General features: G+C 39.1%; 1 protein-coding gene across 6 annotated transcripts in view; it reads right to left on the bottom strand.

Annotated features, from left to right (window-relative positions):
• The window catches only part of LOC124613943, a 596,835-nt gene that overhangs the window by 285,834 nt on the left and 291,570 nt on the right, over positions 1 to 19,431 (bottom strand). The gene's annotated exons all lie outside the window — the stretch shown is intronic.

The following is a 19,431-nucleotide window of genomic DNA, read 5'->3' as shown; positions in this document are numbered from 1 at the left end:
TAAGCAAGCTTTGGTTAAGTAAGCATCATCATTCTTACTTCAATTATATTAAGTATTACTCAATTTTTAGCAATAACAAGAGGTCATTTTTGTTAAACAACAAGTGTTCCTCTATTTTCTTGACAATGTTTAAGTTTTCCTAAAACACGTGATAAATCCATTGTGTGGGCTTTAAAAGTAATGATTCTTATTACCTATAATGTTTCAGAACTGACATAAAAATATACACAGGTTACAGATAGAATTTTCCAAAATGCTTGTTTACCGACGTCTAAAATTGCACTCAACATCCACATGTTTCACATATCAATGTTTCCATTTTTCTAACAGGCATACACATGACTGTCTTCAAAAACTGTTGAAATTATCACAGATATACAAACTTCTTTAAGAAGTTTCTTCTCTCTTGTATAAGCAAAATATCCTGTTTCCATTGAAGTTAGAGAAAAGTTTGTCTTCCCTCCTAGTCCACAGATAACATTTTCAATACCTGAAATATGTATCATATTTTAGATCCTTTGTCATCATTTCCCAAGTTAAAAATCAATATAACACACAAAAACATTTGAATTTTCCTTTCTATAGCACAAGCTAACATCGATTTCCCTATAATTTCAAACACTTCCAATATATTAAAATAGTTCACTGATGCACCCGACACTTGGTCCTTTTGTTGTCAACATCACTGTCACCCTGTAAATTGCATCCCTTTCACATTTCTGATGTCCTATTTGAACTTCATTTACACAAGCTCTAGTAGTTAGAAAATCTAAAGCACAAATTTAAAAAAATAATTCAATAGGATAGATAAAAAAATCTACTCACCAAACATCGGCAGAACACACACATAAAAGAAGGTTATCATCATGCAAGCTTTTGGAGCCAGTGGCTCCTTCAGGCAGAAGAGCTGAAGGGGAAGAAAGAGGGGTGAAGGAAAAGGACTGGAGAGGTATAGGAAAAGGGATAGATTTCAAGAAAGTCACCCAGAAGACACCCCGTCTTGCATATTACCAAGTCTTCCATCTTTAAGCCCTCGGACCATCAAATCTCATCTGATGCAGTCCCCTTCAACCCTTATGCCTGAAGAAGAAGCCACTGGCTTCAAAAGCTTGTCTAGTTGTAGCCTACTTTTATGTGTGTGTTCTGACGCCGCTTGGTGGGTATTTTTCATCTATCCAATTAAATTATTTTGTCAAAAATTAAATTAAAAAAAGACATACAAAACCATTATTCCCCGTCCTTGCAAATCCTAAAATACACACTGTTGAGCTGCTCATCTATTACTGCTTTTGTTCAAAATCACTCACTTATTCCTCGGAAATGATACACTTTATACTTGGCTGCCATCCCAGCATTTCACTTACATCTACACTCCCTGAACCACGGTACAGTGGAAAGAGTACATCCCATTGCACCATTTAGTGCTTTTCTTGTTCCATTCACGTATGGAGTGCACAAAAAATGATTGATTGAATGCAACTGTGCATGCTGTAATCAATCTAATCTTATCCTCATGATCCCTACGAGGGTGATATGCAGGGAGTGGTTGTATATTCTCAAGTCACCATTTAAAGTTGGTTCCTGAAACTTTGTAACCAGACATTCTTGGGATAGTTTATGTAGGACCTATCTTCAAAAGCCTGCCAATTCATTTCCTTTTTACATCTTTCTGACACAGTCCCACAGGTCAAACAAACCTAAAACTGTGACCATTTGCACTGCCATTCTCTGTATATGTTGAATATCCTCTACTAGTCTTATTTGGTGTAGGTACCAGACACTTTAACAATATTCTAGGATGGGTCACACAAGTGATCTGTAAGTAATCTCCTGAGTACAATTCCATAGTATTCTACCAATACACCACTTGCTATACCCATACCTGAGCCTACGTGACCGTTCCACTTTATGTCCCTATTAAATGTTCCACATAAGTATTTGTACAAGTTTACAAATTACATCTGTGACTCGTTAATATTAGATTCATAGGACACCAAGTTTTTCATTTTATGAGGTGCACAATTTTACATTTTTGAACATTTAAAGCCCGTAGCCAATTATTGCATCACATTGAAATCTTATCAAGGTCCGACTGAATATCTGTACAGATTTGTTCAGACTTTATTTCGTTGTAGATTACTGCATCATCAACAGAAAGTCTATGGTTACTGTTAACATTGCCCACAAGATCATTAATGTGCAACATGAAGAGCAAGTGATCCAACACACTTTGCTGGGGTACACCCAAAGTTACTTCTAATCTGTCGATGACACTCCATCCAAGGTAACTTGCTGCATCCTCCCTACCAGGAAATTCCCAAACTAGTCACGTATTTCACATGATATAGCATCTGATCACACTTTTGATAATAAGCATTGGTGTGGCACTGAGTCAAATGCTTTCAGAAATCTAGAAATACAGCACCTACCTGACTGCCATGTTACACGGCTTTCAGGATCTCATGCAGGAAAAGTGCGAGTTCGGTTTCACATGAGCTGTTTTTGAAATCCATGCTGGTTGGCATGGAGGAGATCCTTCTGTTTGAGATACCTCATTATGTTTGAGCTCAGAATGTGTTCTAAGATTATACACCAAATGGATGTCAAGGATATTGAACGGAGGTTTTGTGGATCGCTTCTGCTAACCTTCTTGTAGACAGGTGTGGCCCGTGCTACAGCTACAAGGCATAGTGTTTTGTTCAAGGGATCTATGATAGATCAGGTAAGAGAAGGGCTAAACTCAACCAAAAATTGGGTACAGAATCTGACAGGGATACTATCAGGCCCTTGAGCTTTGTTCAATTTCTACTGTTTGTCAATGTCACTGAACTAATATCTATTTCAGCCATCTGTCCACTGGTATGAGAATTAAATTGGGGAAATATTCCTGAGCTTTCCTTTGTAAAGGAGAATTGAAAACAGAATTAGGCATTGCAGCTGTTTGTTTGCTACTATCAGTTTCATTTCCTGTCTCATCCATGAGCGGCTGACACTAACTTTGGTACCACTAACAGTCTTTACATATGATCAGAATTTCTTGGGGTTGTGTAATGGATTATTTGCCAATATTTTGCTACAGTTGTCACTGAAGGCTTCATGTATTGCTCTCTTGACCATTAAACGTTTCATTCAGCACCTCTCTATCCACAGCCCTATGCTTTGGATTATACCTATTATGGAGCAATCTCTCTTTCTTTACAATGACTGTATACCGCTGAGGATCTCTCCCATTACGAATTTTTCTTCTGGGTACATATCTACCAATTGCACGGTCAACTATTCTTTATAACATGATCCATAATTCCTTTACACACTCCTGTTATGAGCTAAAACTTCAACAAGTTCCTCACTGAGACATGACACCTCTCTTTCTCTGTTCAGTTTAGCAAATATAACTGCCTCATTGTCACTGATACCAGCTTCCATGCGAACTTCCTCAAAGAGGTCAGGTCTGTTTGCTGCCATGAGATATAATATATTCCGTCATGATTGGGTTTCCTAATTGTGTGTTCCAGCTAGTTTTCAGAGAAGGCATTTAGTAACATTTCAGAGGATTTATTGTCTTTCCCAACACTAACAAAACTATAATCATTCTTATTGACTGTTAGATGATTACATGTCTTTTCCAATGATTAAAGTGCGGTTGTTGAACTTAAGTAAAAGCAAACCGAGATTTTCTCTTAAGTTTTCAGTTACATTAGGACAACCCAGTGATCAAGAAGGGCCCTTATATACCCTTGATACTGAATCTTGCCCAAACAATATCATGTGCAGCTTCAACTTCTGTCTTGGAGGATTTGAGTTTCTTGTCTACTGCAAAAAATGCACCACCTCCATTTCCATCATTTCCCTATCCTTTAGGAATATAATTAAATTTCCCCCAAAGACCATACTACTATGACTTCAGGTTTTAACCAGCTTTCTGTGCCTAGTATGTGTGCTATGGTGTTTTTCAGGAGCACTTCTAACTTTGGCATTTTGTGGCGAATGCTTCACGAGTTAACCATTAGTATTTTGCTACTCTCACCTTTTAATCTTACACTGACACTTCTGGGTTTCTCACAGCTATAATTATCTGGATTGGATGGAGCCACCCAATCTAAGGAACCCTTGCATGCACCCCATACACAGTTGACTACTTAGGTAGCTGCCTGTGATATGCAGTGCATATCTGATCTATTTGGAGAGATCCTTCAACCACATGGCACAAATCAAGGAAGTCACAGCCTAGTTTCTCACAGAACTCTCAGAGTCTCTAGTTCAAGCCTTCCACTTGACTCACAACCAAGGGGACACAATCTGTTCTGGGGACAAAGCCGCAGACAGAGATTCGTTGAAACTCCAAGAGAAGAGACTAGTATTCTCAACCTTCTCTGCAACTCACTGATATGATCCAAGTATGACCTCAGAGCCTAAAAAACAATACCTGTCAGTAGCATTATCAAAAATGAAGAAGTAACACACGATTCCATGGGGTCAGAATAGAGCAAGTTGAAAGGCCAGTTTATACAGAATGATATAGAGAGAATATATAGTTATAACGGAGCACAGCACCAATGCTAACTGCACAAGACAAGGCACCTAGTAATGACTTAAAAAGTACGACAAGAAATTAGATATTTCTAGACTGTAAATGGAGACAGTCCAGCAGCACTGCGGTATGGATAGAAACATCATTCGAAAAAGCTACATGCGTGTGGATGCATCGCACACTTGCTCATTCAGAAATTATTGACTAGCAGGTTTAAAATGGACATAAAAGTACTATGTGATTGGTTATTGGTTACAATCCCAATGGTTACAGATTTTGGTATTTGGAACAATGTAAAATTGTTTTTGGAATATTCACGACTTCAGAGGAAATGAAGGAAAAGGAACCTCCACAACAACAACAACAACAACAACAACAAAAAAGAGGATAAAAAGAAAACTTAAATACCTGGACAACAATGCAGAAAGATGTGTGGAAGATATGCCTCAGAATTTTGAAGATGTTAATAACTGACATGATGAAGAAGAATCAGATACTCTTGCAGCCAACGGAACATGAACTTAACCACGACTTTCAGCACATAAATGCCACTGACATAAAAGGGCGTATGGATGCTGGAGGGAGCTTTTTCAACGATTGCACAATTTAATTACCCTGATTCCAAAGATTTCAGTAACCATTGCTCAGTGTCACTCCTTACATCATTTACTAACTATTTTTGAGAAAGTAATGGACTCCAGGTTTGTAACTCTACCCCTTAGTAGTTGGATACTTGGCCAACCACATTTTGGATTTCAGAAGGGCAACTCTACTTAGTAGAATCAACTGTTCACATAATTACTTAGCAAATAATAAAATCTTTAAACAATGAAGTATCATCACTGGTGACCTGTGACTACTGAAAGCATTTTATTGTTCAACCATAATATTCTACCAGAAAATTTTTTCCAGCAACTATCACTGGAAAGGTAAAAGGATCAACTACAATATACAGTTATTAAAATGCTGGAATTGTGCACACGTATATTTTCAAATCTGTTTTTTAAACATTATTTCAAATCTTCAGGATTTTTTCACCAAAATCACAAGTTACATCATCTTAATTTTTGGATTTTTTGTTTCACATAATGTCTGTCATCATACCTTCTCCTAGCTTACATATAAGAAGGGCATTCAAAGTAAAACGGGTTTAATCTGAAAATGCTGAACGGCACTACGTATAATTGGTTACCGTGATTCTGCACAGATGAAAGGGAATGACAATGAAGAGAAGGGTGTTTTCCCTTTCTTGCTAGATCTCATAGTTTTTCAGTAACACTTTAATGATTAATGCTTCAAATGGTATAAAAACATACATGGAATAATGAGGAAGTTGATCTAGCAGCAGCACTCACAGACAATACTAGAAATGAGAGTGTTAAGTGATTTTTGTTTGTTTGTTTGTTTATTTACATTTTGTGCCTATAGGCCATCAAGCTGATGTCTCTTGCAAACGTCATACGCAAGTTGTGTAGATTACTATAGACACCACTTAAATACAGTAATGATACATACACTTGTATATCTTAAACATAGCTGCACAACAGCAACGGTTTCACGTAATAAAATTATAAACAGCCGACCAGTTGCAATGAATAAAGAAATTCTTTACCTAGGTTTCAACAAATAGAAATTAGTCTCCTTCAGAAGGTAGCAATTTTACATTAGTAAGGACTAACTAATGTACCATCGCCATTTTTACAATTGTCGGCATAGATCCATATGTCACAGATAAAATATAGCCCTAGAAGTAGGGTTTGTCACGTAAATATAAAATAGCTCATGGATCTTGCAGCGCTCACAACTGACAAACCGTAATTCTAGGGCTATATTTTATTTTTGACACATGGATCTATGCCGACAATTGTAAAAACAGCGATGGTATATTAGTCCTTACTAATGTAAAATTGCTACCTTCTGAAGGAGACTAATTTCTATTTGTTGAAACCTAGGTAAAGAATTTCTTTATCCATTGCAACTGGTCGGCTGTTTATAATTTTATTACATACACTTGTCTTGGTATTCTAATTATGTGTTATAGAGGGGTAGATAGATTGGAATTCACTGAGTTGGGGAATGCACACTGCATTGATGTTGTGTGTACTAAAGAATAAGAACTGCATTTTCTTATTATTATTATTATTATTATTATTATTATTATTTTTGCCCCCCCCCCCCCACCTGAAGCTTCAATCCTCCTCCACTAGATACTGAAAATGCTATTTTCAAGCACTTGATCCAATCTGATCGATTTACATTGGACCCTTTAATGAAGACAGTTGAGGAATTTATTGAGTGTTTCACCCAACAGCTTCAACTTTACATAAAATCATTAAATATCGTAATCTCTGAGTCACTAATTAAAATCAAGTAAGGAAACACTTTGTGGCACTTCATACATTATTATGGTGGATTTTGCAGAAAAGTACACGTTTTGCAATGCTGCGCAAGGATTTCACTGGTGCAACATTCAGATTACCCTTCACTCTTTTGTTATGTGCTACGAAAGAGTGTCACTGTATTGTACAATTGTTTGCAGCTTGATACCAATACCTTCTACAATTTCCAGAAAATCGCTCTTACCTATACAGGGTGGTCGGGAACAGTCGGAAAAGTTTCTAAGGTTGTTGTAGAGTAGGTGGTGCTGACAAATAATTCTTCGGAAAAAAAATATATCGATACGTTGCGGTATTTCAGAGTTAATCAAGATTGTTCATCCGGCCGTTGTGCGCGCAAACTGAAACCAGATACAGTCATTAGTGTAAATCCGTCTCATAGCTCAGAGACTGCTGAGCCTTTGGCTCGGGTTCGATCCTTACTACCGTCCCACCTCTAATTTTTATATCGGTTATAGGAAACCAAATGAAGCATACTTTTGGCGTGGGATCGTTTGAATTAACTCGGAAACGGAGAAACGTACTGAATTTTTTTTTTTCTTAACATTTATTTCTCTGTACAACCGACCCTTTAGCACGCTTACAAGCTTTTCGGGCTGTTTCTAACCAATGTGTCAGTCACTTAAAGTGATGACAGTTCTGCAAATACAAAAACGTAAGAACTTTGTTGTAAATTTGTGCCAATAGAATGGAATTTTTTGCCACTAGTTATGGCAAAAAATACATGTGATGAAGTTGGTGGTCCATTACGTTTAACCAATATATTAAGTTCACAGCGTCCGACAGACAATCACATTTTAAGTCCAAAAGATCTGTTTACATTTGCCAAAACTCATATTACAGGAATACAACCAGTTTACGTTAAAAAAGAGGAGATAGCAAAATTCACAAATATGTTACAAAAATGTTATGAATCTGCTTCTACCATTTCTGGGACAATACCAATAATTTTTTCACACCACTGAGTTAAAACAGGTGCTGATAAAGGGTGTTTCATCACGTACTAAATTCATACGCGTTCACCCTGTGCTTGGAAACCAATGCCTCTTTCACTATAAAGAAGAAATGTTCATTGCAACTATTTACAATAACCAATGGGGACTTGGAAAAATTCTAGACATAATCGAGGAACACAGAGGAAACTGTCGAATTCATGAGACTAAGTTGACCACCTTCAGTTTATTCGTAATCACTTCATGCGGATGTTTGCTTAGATACTCAATGAAAATATTTTAGGAAGTTTGCTGGCTCCAGTGCAAGCACAAACACTGATCGCCGACATACATTCCGAACACAATATTCTCCATTAATAACTTGTATCAAAGAAGGAATACATTTTAGAATGCCATGGATATATATTATGTGAACTGAAGATGATTTGGCGTACACTAGCTAATAGTTATGAAATGAAACAAATATATTTTTATTTATGTTCTTTCTAATAAGTTTCCTTTAATTTACGTCTATGGTCACTTTTTTTGTTAACAGATTACCTGTTTCGGTCTATAATGACCATCATCAGATCTATTTTATAAAAACAAAGTCCTAATGTTCTTTCTTTTTTGAATCACTGAACAGAACACCCTTCCTTCTGATTTTTTATGTTGAAAAGTATAGTAATAGGCATGAGAAGTATGTCACTCTGATGAAAAATTCCTGAAATTTGCAACACACAATCTTCAGAAACGACTTTCAGTAGGGAACTATACATATTTGTAGGTACGCATAATTTCAGCATCTTAATAACTGTGTATCATACGTGATCCTTTTACCTTCCTAGTTACACCAAATTCAATAAATTTTAGCGGTTTCGAACTTGTCTCTCGAAAACAATTTGCGTAAAAGACCCACATTTCAAAATTTGATCAAAAACCTCTCGAAAAATAATTTTAACCGTCTTTCACTACATACTTTCTTACACCAATTTTTCACACACGTCTGTGACAAGAAGGAACACGATTTACTTTGGATGATTGTTCGATTAGGTGAGCCCTGGCTTAGTTCTTTTTTAGGAAACCATTGCAGAAAGTAGGCCTAGGCTATTCGAGTAATACGAAGGGGGACATCACATCATCTGCATCAGAATTGCCCTGGGAGTCTCACAAAGTTCGATGAGTGGCCCACTATGTTCTTTCTTTATGTTAATGATTTGCCATTTTATTTGAATCGGGCAATCCTGCTGGCAGATTATAGAATCACTGGTTTGAAACCAAACAACGAAGCAACTACAGAGAAAATAGTAAGTGTTAATGCGAAAGTGACTTTTCTGCACCAATGGGTTAGCTTTAAACTCTGAAAACACATCTCATGTAGTCTTGTACCATACTGTCAAAAATATCCCATCTCATATTAACGTAGTATATCAACAAGAAATAATAAACAGCGTGGAGTGGCCTACGTTCGTAGGCGTGTACATCGATGAAAAACTAACTGGAACATACGCTAGCAGCTCAGCTCCAGCGTTTAGGTTCAGCTACATTTGCCGTAACTACCAACTTTTGCGATATAAATGTCAGTACGTTAACATATTTTCATTCATTCACTAGTGTCTCATAGCATTACAATACAACATTCTAGGATACCTCCTCCTTTAGGCAAAAATTATTCATTGCACAAAACAAAGCAATAACAACTGTGTGTGAGGGTTTATACACGTACATCCTACAGACATCTCGTTACGCACTTGGGAAAATTGACCACAGCGTCACAGTACATTACGAAATTAGTTAACAACCACTCACTCGCTTATGGCCGTAAGTTTAGCCATTTTCTTCATCTTACCTGAAATGTGTTCGAGACCATCGTCAAGGCTAAATCTACTGTTTGTTAAAACGAACAGAAACCACTTCACGATGTACTGTAAAATGATGAAAAACCTTCGACTTGCATGGCAGAGAGTATGCTTCTGTAAAGTTAGTATTACCTTACTACTTCTAAAAACATAATTTTCAGAGTGCTTAACGACAATTTTTATGCTTTATGTTAGAAGATGTACTTCTCGCCTACATGTCTGCACCCTTTACGTAATTCTGATATATGCCTGCCTCTTAAATGGTTCCGGCCGTATTCTGAAGCTTTAATATCAACAAATCACCGTGTATTTTGTGATAAATGAGAGGCGCTGTGTAACCCAAGCAACATTTAATGTTGCACGGAGCCTGTGGCACTGAGTAAAAATAACGTTGTGTCGTTAAATACGAAACCCACAATTAAAGGAATTTGTGTATAATGTGTGGAGGTAATGTCTAATAAAATTGTATTTCAGTAATTTAAGCATAACAGATGTTATGCACATTGATTTTTGAACTATCGTCAAAATAGCGCAATCTACTTTAAATACGGCCCTATAAGCATACAAAACACCAGCGTTGACTTATCACGTAGAAAGGGGAAAAATACTTCTTAGAAATAAATTTCTCTATTATAAAATTCACATAAATATTTGGACCAATTACTACTTGGTCAAGTATACACTAGAACTGGCCAAGTGGTCTGGGTGTTCAGATTCTTGATTTCAGTTAGTGGGAACAGTAATGTTACCAACTAACCACCATTGCAAGTTTTTGCCATTTCTCGAATTACCTGCAAGCAGAACCGAGAATTGCACGCCACTGCAGGCACTGATTTATGTAGACAGTCTAGAAATTTATTTCTTATGGTATCTCACGTTAAAAAGTAAATTGAATGCTCTTTCACGGCATGTTCCACAACTCTGTGCCACACAGAAAAATTTCGTGACACGCCGTTTAGCGCCAAAGGATATCTAACGATTTTTATGAGCTTCGTTAACACTGCAAAACGAAGCAAATAACATGTTACTAACATTGTGGTGAAAATTCGTAGTAATACTCAGCAGTCCATAGTGGTTCACAATACGTAAATAAAACTCCTGTGCCAATTTGTAAAACGCGATTTAAGAAATAGAATTACATCGTATGTATTCTTCGAATGCTCGAAAACATACACAGTTTATGTAGGGGGTTTATATAATTTTCAGTGCTTTAAAGGCGCTGCAGCACCATGCGCAGACATGAGAAAAAAGTTCTTGTTTTTAGTTCAAATCTGCCAATCATTTCGTCCAAAGAAATAAGCATTGGTGTGCAGCATCCCGGACAATGTAGAGCCCGCAGCCCATGTTAAATGGATATACCCCCATAACATGTTTTGTTTACGTTTTAAGCAGCTAAAGCGTTTATTAACAGGTTTCGAAATTTCCAGTTGCTGGCGGTTGTACCACCAAATAAACTTTTTCTATATTTTCCCATTCCCTGTGCCATTGTAAGTTACAGATAAAACCCCATTTTGCTTTCCACACGTTAGTAGCTATCACACTAAAAAATGTGAATTCACCGGGACTGAGGCGGTAATTAATTGTGGAATTAAATGAATGAGCTGGTATTCCCATATCAAAAACAAGTAACAACTGTTTGTTGCAACCGTACTTACAAATCACCCGGTTTCCAGCACAGCACGAATGTGACTGGCCAAAGATGTTACATAGAAGAACATATAGAGAAAGGATTTATCTTTACAACAGAGACAGATGTAGAGTTATTAAACTGTTTACGTCTCAGTAGAATTAAAATGCAGCAAAACACTATTGGTCAGTATACAGCACACAAGTGGATACCAAAATATGAATAAATCGAAGCAATGGCTACACGTAGTTCCTGTATTACAAACACTACCCTCTGTAAATAATAAAATTCCCCGCAAAATACATATGAATAGCTTTTTTCAGCAATAATTTAAGTACATGTTACATTCTTCTTTAGCTACAACTCTGTCCTGCAATCTTTGAGAAACAATCAAGGAAGTATTGAATACCACCTTCCGAAATTTTGAGGAGACTAATTTCACTTATTGCTGCATTGAAGAGATGGTGCACGTAATGCAGAATGGTTCATACGCCGCCCCATCATGGTCCACATTTATTCCCTGGTGGACGAACCTAAGGATTATGTTGCCCACGGGAGCTTAACATGGTGGAGAGCGTATTCGGTACAGCGGGAAATTTGTGCACATGCGTAATTCTATTGAAAGGAGCACATCATCCCGAAATTGTAGCAATGGCAACAGAATGGGCTGATTGTTATTTGGACGTAACTTAGCACTGCTCTTTCCTCCCTCAACAAACACCTACATAGTCACTGCACACCATGGCTTTCCACATCATAATATGGAATGTACCGACTGCACGCGGCGACTGCAGCGCCACCCTGTCTGGTTGCGAATTGTTTTAGGAAGTTCACCAAGGTTGTGTTCGACGATATGCTGCTTTTGACACAGAAACAAAGACTAGGATTTGCCTTCGCCGTTTTAGAGGTAGCAATGCCAAGAAAAGTCGAGAGAAAGCTGTGGGCAAAGAGGTGACACGCAAAGAAGGGAATTCACCCGCGCTCTGTTACTTAACCGTAGAACACTAAAGGGGAAAAATTGTACATTGTAACTAAATCATTGCAAATTTTACTGTTACGTATTTTATACACTGGAAGTCATAATGTATAGCTTATGCAGAAGTTAATTACAATTATAAGGTCTGCAAAGGCACGTCAGGTAAAAAAATAAGAACAAAATGTTCTGTTATACACCCTATACGGGCGATACCAGATTGGCGGGAACTGCGAATTGGTAAAGTGCGCGTCATTTATGTTGGCGGCCGAGTTTAGGTTCGTTCTGCGCATCTGACGTCACAAAACACAGTCAGCCAATGAACAGAGAACGACGTTGCCAGATCTCAACAGTAGAGCAGAGCACGGACGAGTGACTTCAGTTTTAGAAACGTTCAGTCATAAATAAAGTAATAGAACAAAAGCAATGTCTTGATAGCAGACATTCTTTTATAGAAAGTTTGGAAAAAGCATTCTTTATACCAATTGCTTCATATTCTATTAATTAATTAAACCAAACAAGCAATAAGACTCCTAATTCAGGCGATAGCAAAGAAAGGTGTTTGTATCAATCACACGAACCGCTTTTTTGCAATAAAGAACAGCGGTAATTGTTTATTTCCTATTGTACTTCGACGAAGCGTGAGTAATTCATAGTCATACCAACTGTGTTTGTCAGTATTTTGCGTGAGGTGTTAGAGTCTTCATGGGGTTCTGCAGTCAGACGAGTTGCGATAGCGTAACGGTAAAGGTTATGGGCTTCTATGCAGAAGGTTATGAGTTCAAACCTTGTGCAGAGCGTAATATTTTCATTATTTAAAAACAATATCGAAGTGCGTTACTTCACGAATTATATTCGTTTGAATGCAATTTTTTGAAATTTCTAGTGCTTTGTCTCTTTATTTAAAATAAAACCAAACGTGCTCAGTGTAAATAAAACTTTTCTTACAGTCGCGAAAGACGGAATATTTCTCAATATTACATACGACACCTATGTGGTACTTAAATGAGATATTGTTATAGAGTAAATTTTATATGAAATTTAGGTATCTTGTCCACATTTCATTCTCAACATTGTGACAACTAAAATCGACCATACGGAAAGTATGCTCTATGGACTTTTACCTCTGCAAACTCTTCAAAATTTCGTGCAATGGTTTACTATATTTAATGCTGCATAATAACTGCGTTGAACATCGAAACAAAATTAAGTCATTTATGGGGGGAAGGTATCAGTCAAGAAGATGTGTAAAAATCTAATTTTTGGGCCAAATAGTTTTTGTGGAATCGAATGATAAGACTGTCAAAGCAGTCGGAACACGATGTGTCTGCACAGGCGAGCAGTGCAGTGACAAAATCGCGCACTGCGCGGAATGCGGGGAGCACGTCTCTGTAGCAGCGAAAGGGTTAATGGAGCCGTGGTGGCTTTACTTCATGAACTGCGCGCTCCCCCATAAACGTAAGTTTGCGAACTATACTATACTATGGCGCTGCTTCTATTGGCGCGTGCGTCGTTTGCAACTGGCAACGCAGCAATCTCCCGCGTCTGGGCGGGCATGCGCGAGCCGCCATGATAAAAGAATTGAACTATACCAACGCAATAGTAAATTGCAAAGAGATGAGAGCCGATGATTTTCGTAATTATCTAATAAAGATGATACCTGCTTTTCGGAGCTGCTGAATTTCATGATCGGTCGGGAAGCCCCTCCACACGTTCAATTTATCAGGTGGCCGATAAAATGGTCCAGATAAATTCGTAAGTGTTGTGTAGGGCCCTATGGCTGCACATCGAGTAACAACGAGATGGACTCACGGCAACAATGTGACAAAGAGAGCAGGCACGGGTCCTTAACAGGACTACATCAAAACAATATCGCAACATCGTTCGACTGGCTTTGAAGAATAAACTGATGACAACACTGAAGTCCGGGCACAGGTTACAGGCACAGTGGCACGACGAACTGGGACCTTTGTTGAGATCTCGAGTTGTCATGCGTCGGTTTACTGTTGACACCACACCACAGACAACAGGCTTGCATGGCATACAGCCTGTGTCGATTGGGACATTGAGTGGTAGTGTGGGTGGTTCACTGACGAGCTCCGTTTATGTTTCTGAAGGCCATATCGACGCCAACGTGTTCGCAGACGACCTAATGAATGCTCACAGCAAGCAGCAATTCCCGAAATCCATTCCTGTCCAACTGTTGGACTTGTGACTTGTGGAGCTATTGGATATGACAATAGAACCGATTTAGTAACTGTTGAACGCTTGCCATTATATGATAAGAATGATAAATCTATATTATGTTCAGTTACAGTTTTAAAATAAAAAATTTTTAAATCTTTTATTGGATCGTATGAACAGAACGGAGAATGTACTTTAATCTTGGAATTTCGGAGAACAGTCTCAGGTCAGCTTGAATAAAGCTCATTGGAGAATACAGTGAGGTGACATAACTCATGGGATAGCGATATGCACATATACAGATGGCGGTAATATCTGGTACACAAGGTATGAAAGGACAGTGCGTTGGCGGAGCTCTGATTTGTTCTCAGGTGATTCAAGTGAAAAGTGTAATTCCATGTAAATACAGCCCACACCATTATTGAGCCACCATCTGCTTGGACAGTGTCTTTTTGACGACTTGGGTCCACAGCTTCTGGGGCCTTTGCTACACTCGAACTCTTAGCGTCAGCTATTACCAACTGAAATCGTGACTCCTGTGAGCAGGACATGGAATTTACGACGTGATTATGGTCGCACGACGGGAATTAATAGACTCTGAATGCGAAGTGGTAGTTGGAGCTAAACGCACGGGACATTACACTTTGGAAATCTTTCAGGCATTCAATATTCCGAGATCCAGTGTCAAAAGTGTGCTGAAAATAGCAAATTTCCGGAATTACCGGTCACCACGGACAACGCACAGCCGACGACCTTCACCTAACGACCGAGAGCAGGGCGTTTGCGTGGAGTTGTCAGTGCTAACAGACAAGCAACACTGCGTGACATAACCACATAAATCAATGTGGGTCGTAGGACGAACGTGCCAGTTAGGGCGGTGCGGTGAAATTCGGCGTTAATGGGCTGTGGCACAAGCCGAAAGATGCGAGTGGCTTTTCTAACAGCGCATCGGCTGCAGCGCCTCTACTGGGCTCGTGACCATATCGATTGACCCTACACGACTGAAAAACCGTGGCTTGGTCACATGAGTCCTGATTTCAGTTGGTAAGAACTGACACTAGGAGTTCGCGTGTGCCACAGGCCCCAAGAAGCCATGGACCCAAGTCGTCAAAAAGACACTGTGCAAGCAGATGGTGGCTCCATAATGGTCTGGGCTATATTTACATGGAATGGACGGGGTCCTCCGGTCCACATGAACCGATCACGGACTGGAAATTGTTATGTTTGGCTGCAATGAAACCATCTGCAGCCATTCATGGACTTCGCGTTTCCGAACAACCGAATTTTTATGGATGACAATACGCCATGTCACCGGGCCACAACTGTCTGCGATTGGTTTGAAGAGCATTCTGAACAATTAGAGTGAAAGACTTTGCCATCCAGATCGCCCAACACGAATCTCATTGAACATATATGGGACATTATCGAGAAGTCAGTTCATGCACAATATCCAGCACCGGCAACACTTCCGCAGTTATGGACGGCTATATTGGCAACATGACTCAATACTTCTGCAGGGAACTTACCAACGACTTATTGAGTCCGTTCCATGTCGAGCTGCCGCACTACGCCGGGCAAAAGGAGGTCCGACACGATTTTAGGAAGTATCCCAAGATTTTCGTCATCTGTGTACTTGACCTGAGAACGTTCTCAGCTTGACTAAAAGGGTGGGGGAAATTGCTCAGCGCGAAGAATATCCTCAAATTTCTTATGATTAAAACTAGCAAAGCTTCTCATAAACGGAGAACACGACCGTTTTTAGGTGAGATCCGTATCATGCTTCAGGTTCAGTAAGTCCTATTAAGTTTAACCGAGATTTTTTTTTGTAAAAATGGTAGAATTAATGTTGCTCGGAAGGCAAAAAGAGAGATACATAGCCCGATTAAATACTGAAGAGAGAGACGGTGGAAGTTTATACAGGTTTAAGAATAAAAACATATTTGGCTGACGATTCACTTCCTTCCCGAAAACCGCGAAAGAAGAGTGGGGAGGGGGAAGGACCTGTCAACCGATGCGAAAATGGAAATATTTGTGCTATTTAGCAGACCATGGTTTTAGGATTGTTGTAAAGAGTGACTTGGGTATACACGAGAAAACTGTGACACTGACATTTTCAGGTGTTCATCATGTTACCCTAAAAGCACCCAGAAACGTTGGGGATTTATGAAGTTGAAGATCTCAAAGATACGTTTTCACACACATAGGAAATTATATGGTGTTAGACAGCTCGCACAGAGTTTCGGTTTGGATTAGATCACAATGCGCTGTATTCTTAAGATGTCGTTCACATGAGGTTTTCTCCTGAACTTCGGTAGCAAGAAGCTTTTCCGCATGTCGAAAATACGGTAACATCGTCGGAAAATCAATATTCGTAAGCTGTCCGTAAACGTCTTAAAAATTTGCTGCCGCACTTAAAACTACACTCTAAACATAACGAACTCTTCCAGAACACATTGATGCCAGTTCTATATTTGTAAGCTAAATAGTTTGCCTATTTGAGTGAGCTGATTGAAATGCATGATCACGCGCGCATTATGTACCAGACGTAGCATTTAACACATACCAAGAACATTCTCAGCTGAGGAGGAAGTGAGAAAGAACTCACTCGTCCGAGAACATCCTCGAAATTTTCATAGGACACACAGATCTTTCTCACAGAACATTCTTTTGCTCAGAGTATCTTCTCTGGAGAATGTTCTCCGTTTTATTCATATGATCCATGGGTTATAAAAATCAAAAAATAAGTGACCGAAATCTGACATTTTATTGTCCAGAAAGACTAATAGATTGACAAAAATCCACATTATATTATTGTCCATGTCCATAACTAGAGTAACAGTAAATAACTAACACTTCCCCCAGATTTTCCGTTGAGAAACTGCATCTCTCGATTGTTAATAGCATCTTATATGTCCAGAATAATCGTTCCACGTCAACAGATGTCACCGCAGCATATTTAAATGACGGTATTAGGCGCATTGGGACCGCACACTCATGTTCCCTAGCGAGTAAGTACAGGTTTTGGTTGAAGTGGTACGTTGGGAAGTTCCTCACGAAATAACTGCATTCTTGCACATGCTTTAATAAAAACCTTTTCTGATGGCTGAAACTAGCTTATTTACATGTGGAAATTCGAAACGTATCGTCTCAGCTACACGATTCGTCGCTTGGGCAAGACATGTGATATGAAGCAAAGCTGGTAAAATACTATCAACAACTTAACAGCAGCAATCATGTATCCGGCTGCATCAGTGTACATTAAAGTACTTTATTTTCATCTAGACTGTTGGGGGAAAGTAATTTGAGGGCTTTATTAAAAATGTGTGCAATTGTTTCCTGCTTAGTCTTTTTTAGCTCCTTGCTACAGATCAGATGAGGTACAGAGCGAGTGTCAGGATCTAACTTTCCAACAATCAATAAGCCACATATCGACCTTGTCTTGTCAGCTGTCTCATCGACAGAGATCCACATGTATGAATCGCCTATATGTACCTTTATCCTTCTCAATGTATTTTCATATAAAGTATCTAAATAGTTCTTTCTCAGTGTGGGTTCTGATGGAATGCTGCAGTGACAGTGTTTCTCTAGAAGACTTTGGAACTGGCTTTTTTCAACTGCATTGAATAGTATGTTTGCTGCAACAATGGCTGGACACAGGTCGAGATGATATTCGTTTTTGTTTGTTGCATTTTTTCATTTTTTTTTAATCTGCCTGGTGATTAATCCCTGCAACATGCTGACTTAATTGCAACCTCTGATCAGGATGTAACTAAAAACAAAAAGAAATGAGAGATACTTTATGGAATAATTTACGTACGAGATCTACGCAGCAAAATTAACTTACATGAAGGGTTTAGAACAATATTTTTGCATTCGCATGTGTCTGGTCCAAGTTAACTCTGGAATGACAGTGGCATCACTGTTTTCTGAGTGGACGTAGCAGATGAAAGGTTAACATTTTACTTACGTCTTTGTTGCGCGCATTGCAGTGAATAACGCTTCCGTCTGCAGAAAAATCAGGAAATTCTTGTAACCAAAGACGAATCGGAGATGATTTGGAGCTGGCTACTTTCAGCACGCTTGACTTTCCACAAATACACTGTCGCTGTGATTTCACCACATCCAAGCAGCACGTTGACCGACTGAATGAAGAAGCTGGCGTTTCTTAAACAGTCTGTTCAGACAGGGGAGGTAGGCGCCCGAGGCAGATCACTAGGCTGCTCCGTGTCCTGCCGGCCCATTTGACGGGTCACAGCCAGCGTCAACCTTCTCGTCTGACTCACGATTGGCGTTCACAGTCACAGCCAGCGTTAACGCTCTCGTCTGACTCACGATTGGCGTTCATGCATGCAAACAAACCACTTATCATTCAATTACTGCTTTCTAAGTAGCCTGGAAGATCAGAAGAGTAGTTTTAGTCATGCTGTTGTTGTTGTGGTCTTCAGTCCTGAGACTGGTTTGATGCAGCTCTCCATGCTACTCTATCCTGTGCGAGCTTCCTCATCTCCCAATACGTACTGCAGCCTACATCCTTCTGAATCTGTTTAGTGTATTCATCTCTTGGTCTCCCTCTACGATTTTTACCCTCCACGCTGCCCTCCAATACTAAATTGGTGATCCCTTGATGCCTCAGAACGTGTCCTACCAACCGATCCCTTCTTCTTGCCAAGTTGTGCCACAAACTCCTCTTCTCTCCAATCCTATTCAATACTTCCTCATTAGTTACGTGATCTACCCATCTAATTTTCAGCATTCTTCTGTAGCACCACATTTCAAAGGCTTCTATTCTCTTCTTGTCCAAACTATTAATTGTCCATGTTTCACTTCCATACATGGCTACACTCCATACAAATACTTTCAGAAACGACTTCCTGACATTTAAATCTATACTCGATGTTAACAAATTTCTCTTCTTCAGAAACGCTTTCC

The sequence above is a fragment of the Schistocerca americana genome, chromosome 1 (assembly GCF_021461395.2).
Source record: "Schistocerca americana isolate TAMUIC-IGC-003095 chromosome 1, iqSchAmer2.1, whole genome shotgun sequence".
In the NCBI taxonomy this organism is placed as follows: domain Eukaryota; kingdom Metazoa; phylum Arthropoda; class Insecta; order Orthoptera; family Acrididae; genus Schistocerca; species Schistocerca americana.
The sequence above is the reverse complement of the archived record's forward strand: the minus strand, read 5'-3'. Positions and strand labels throughout refer to the sequence as shown.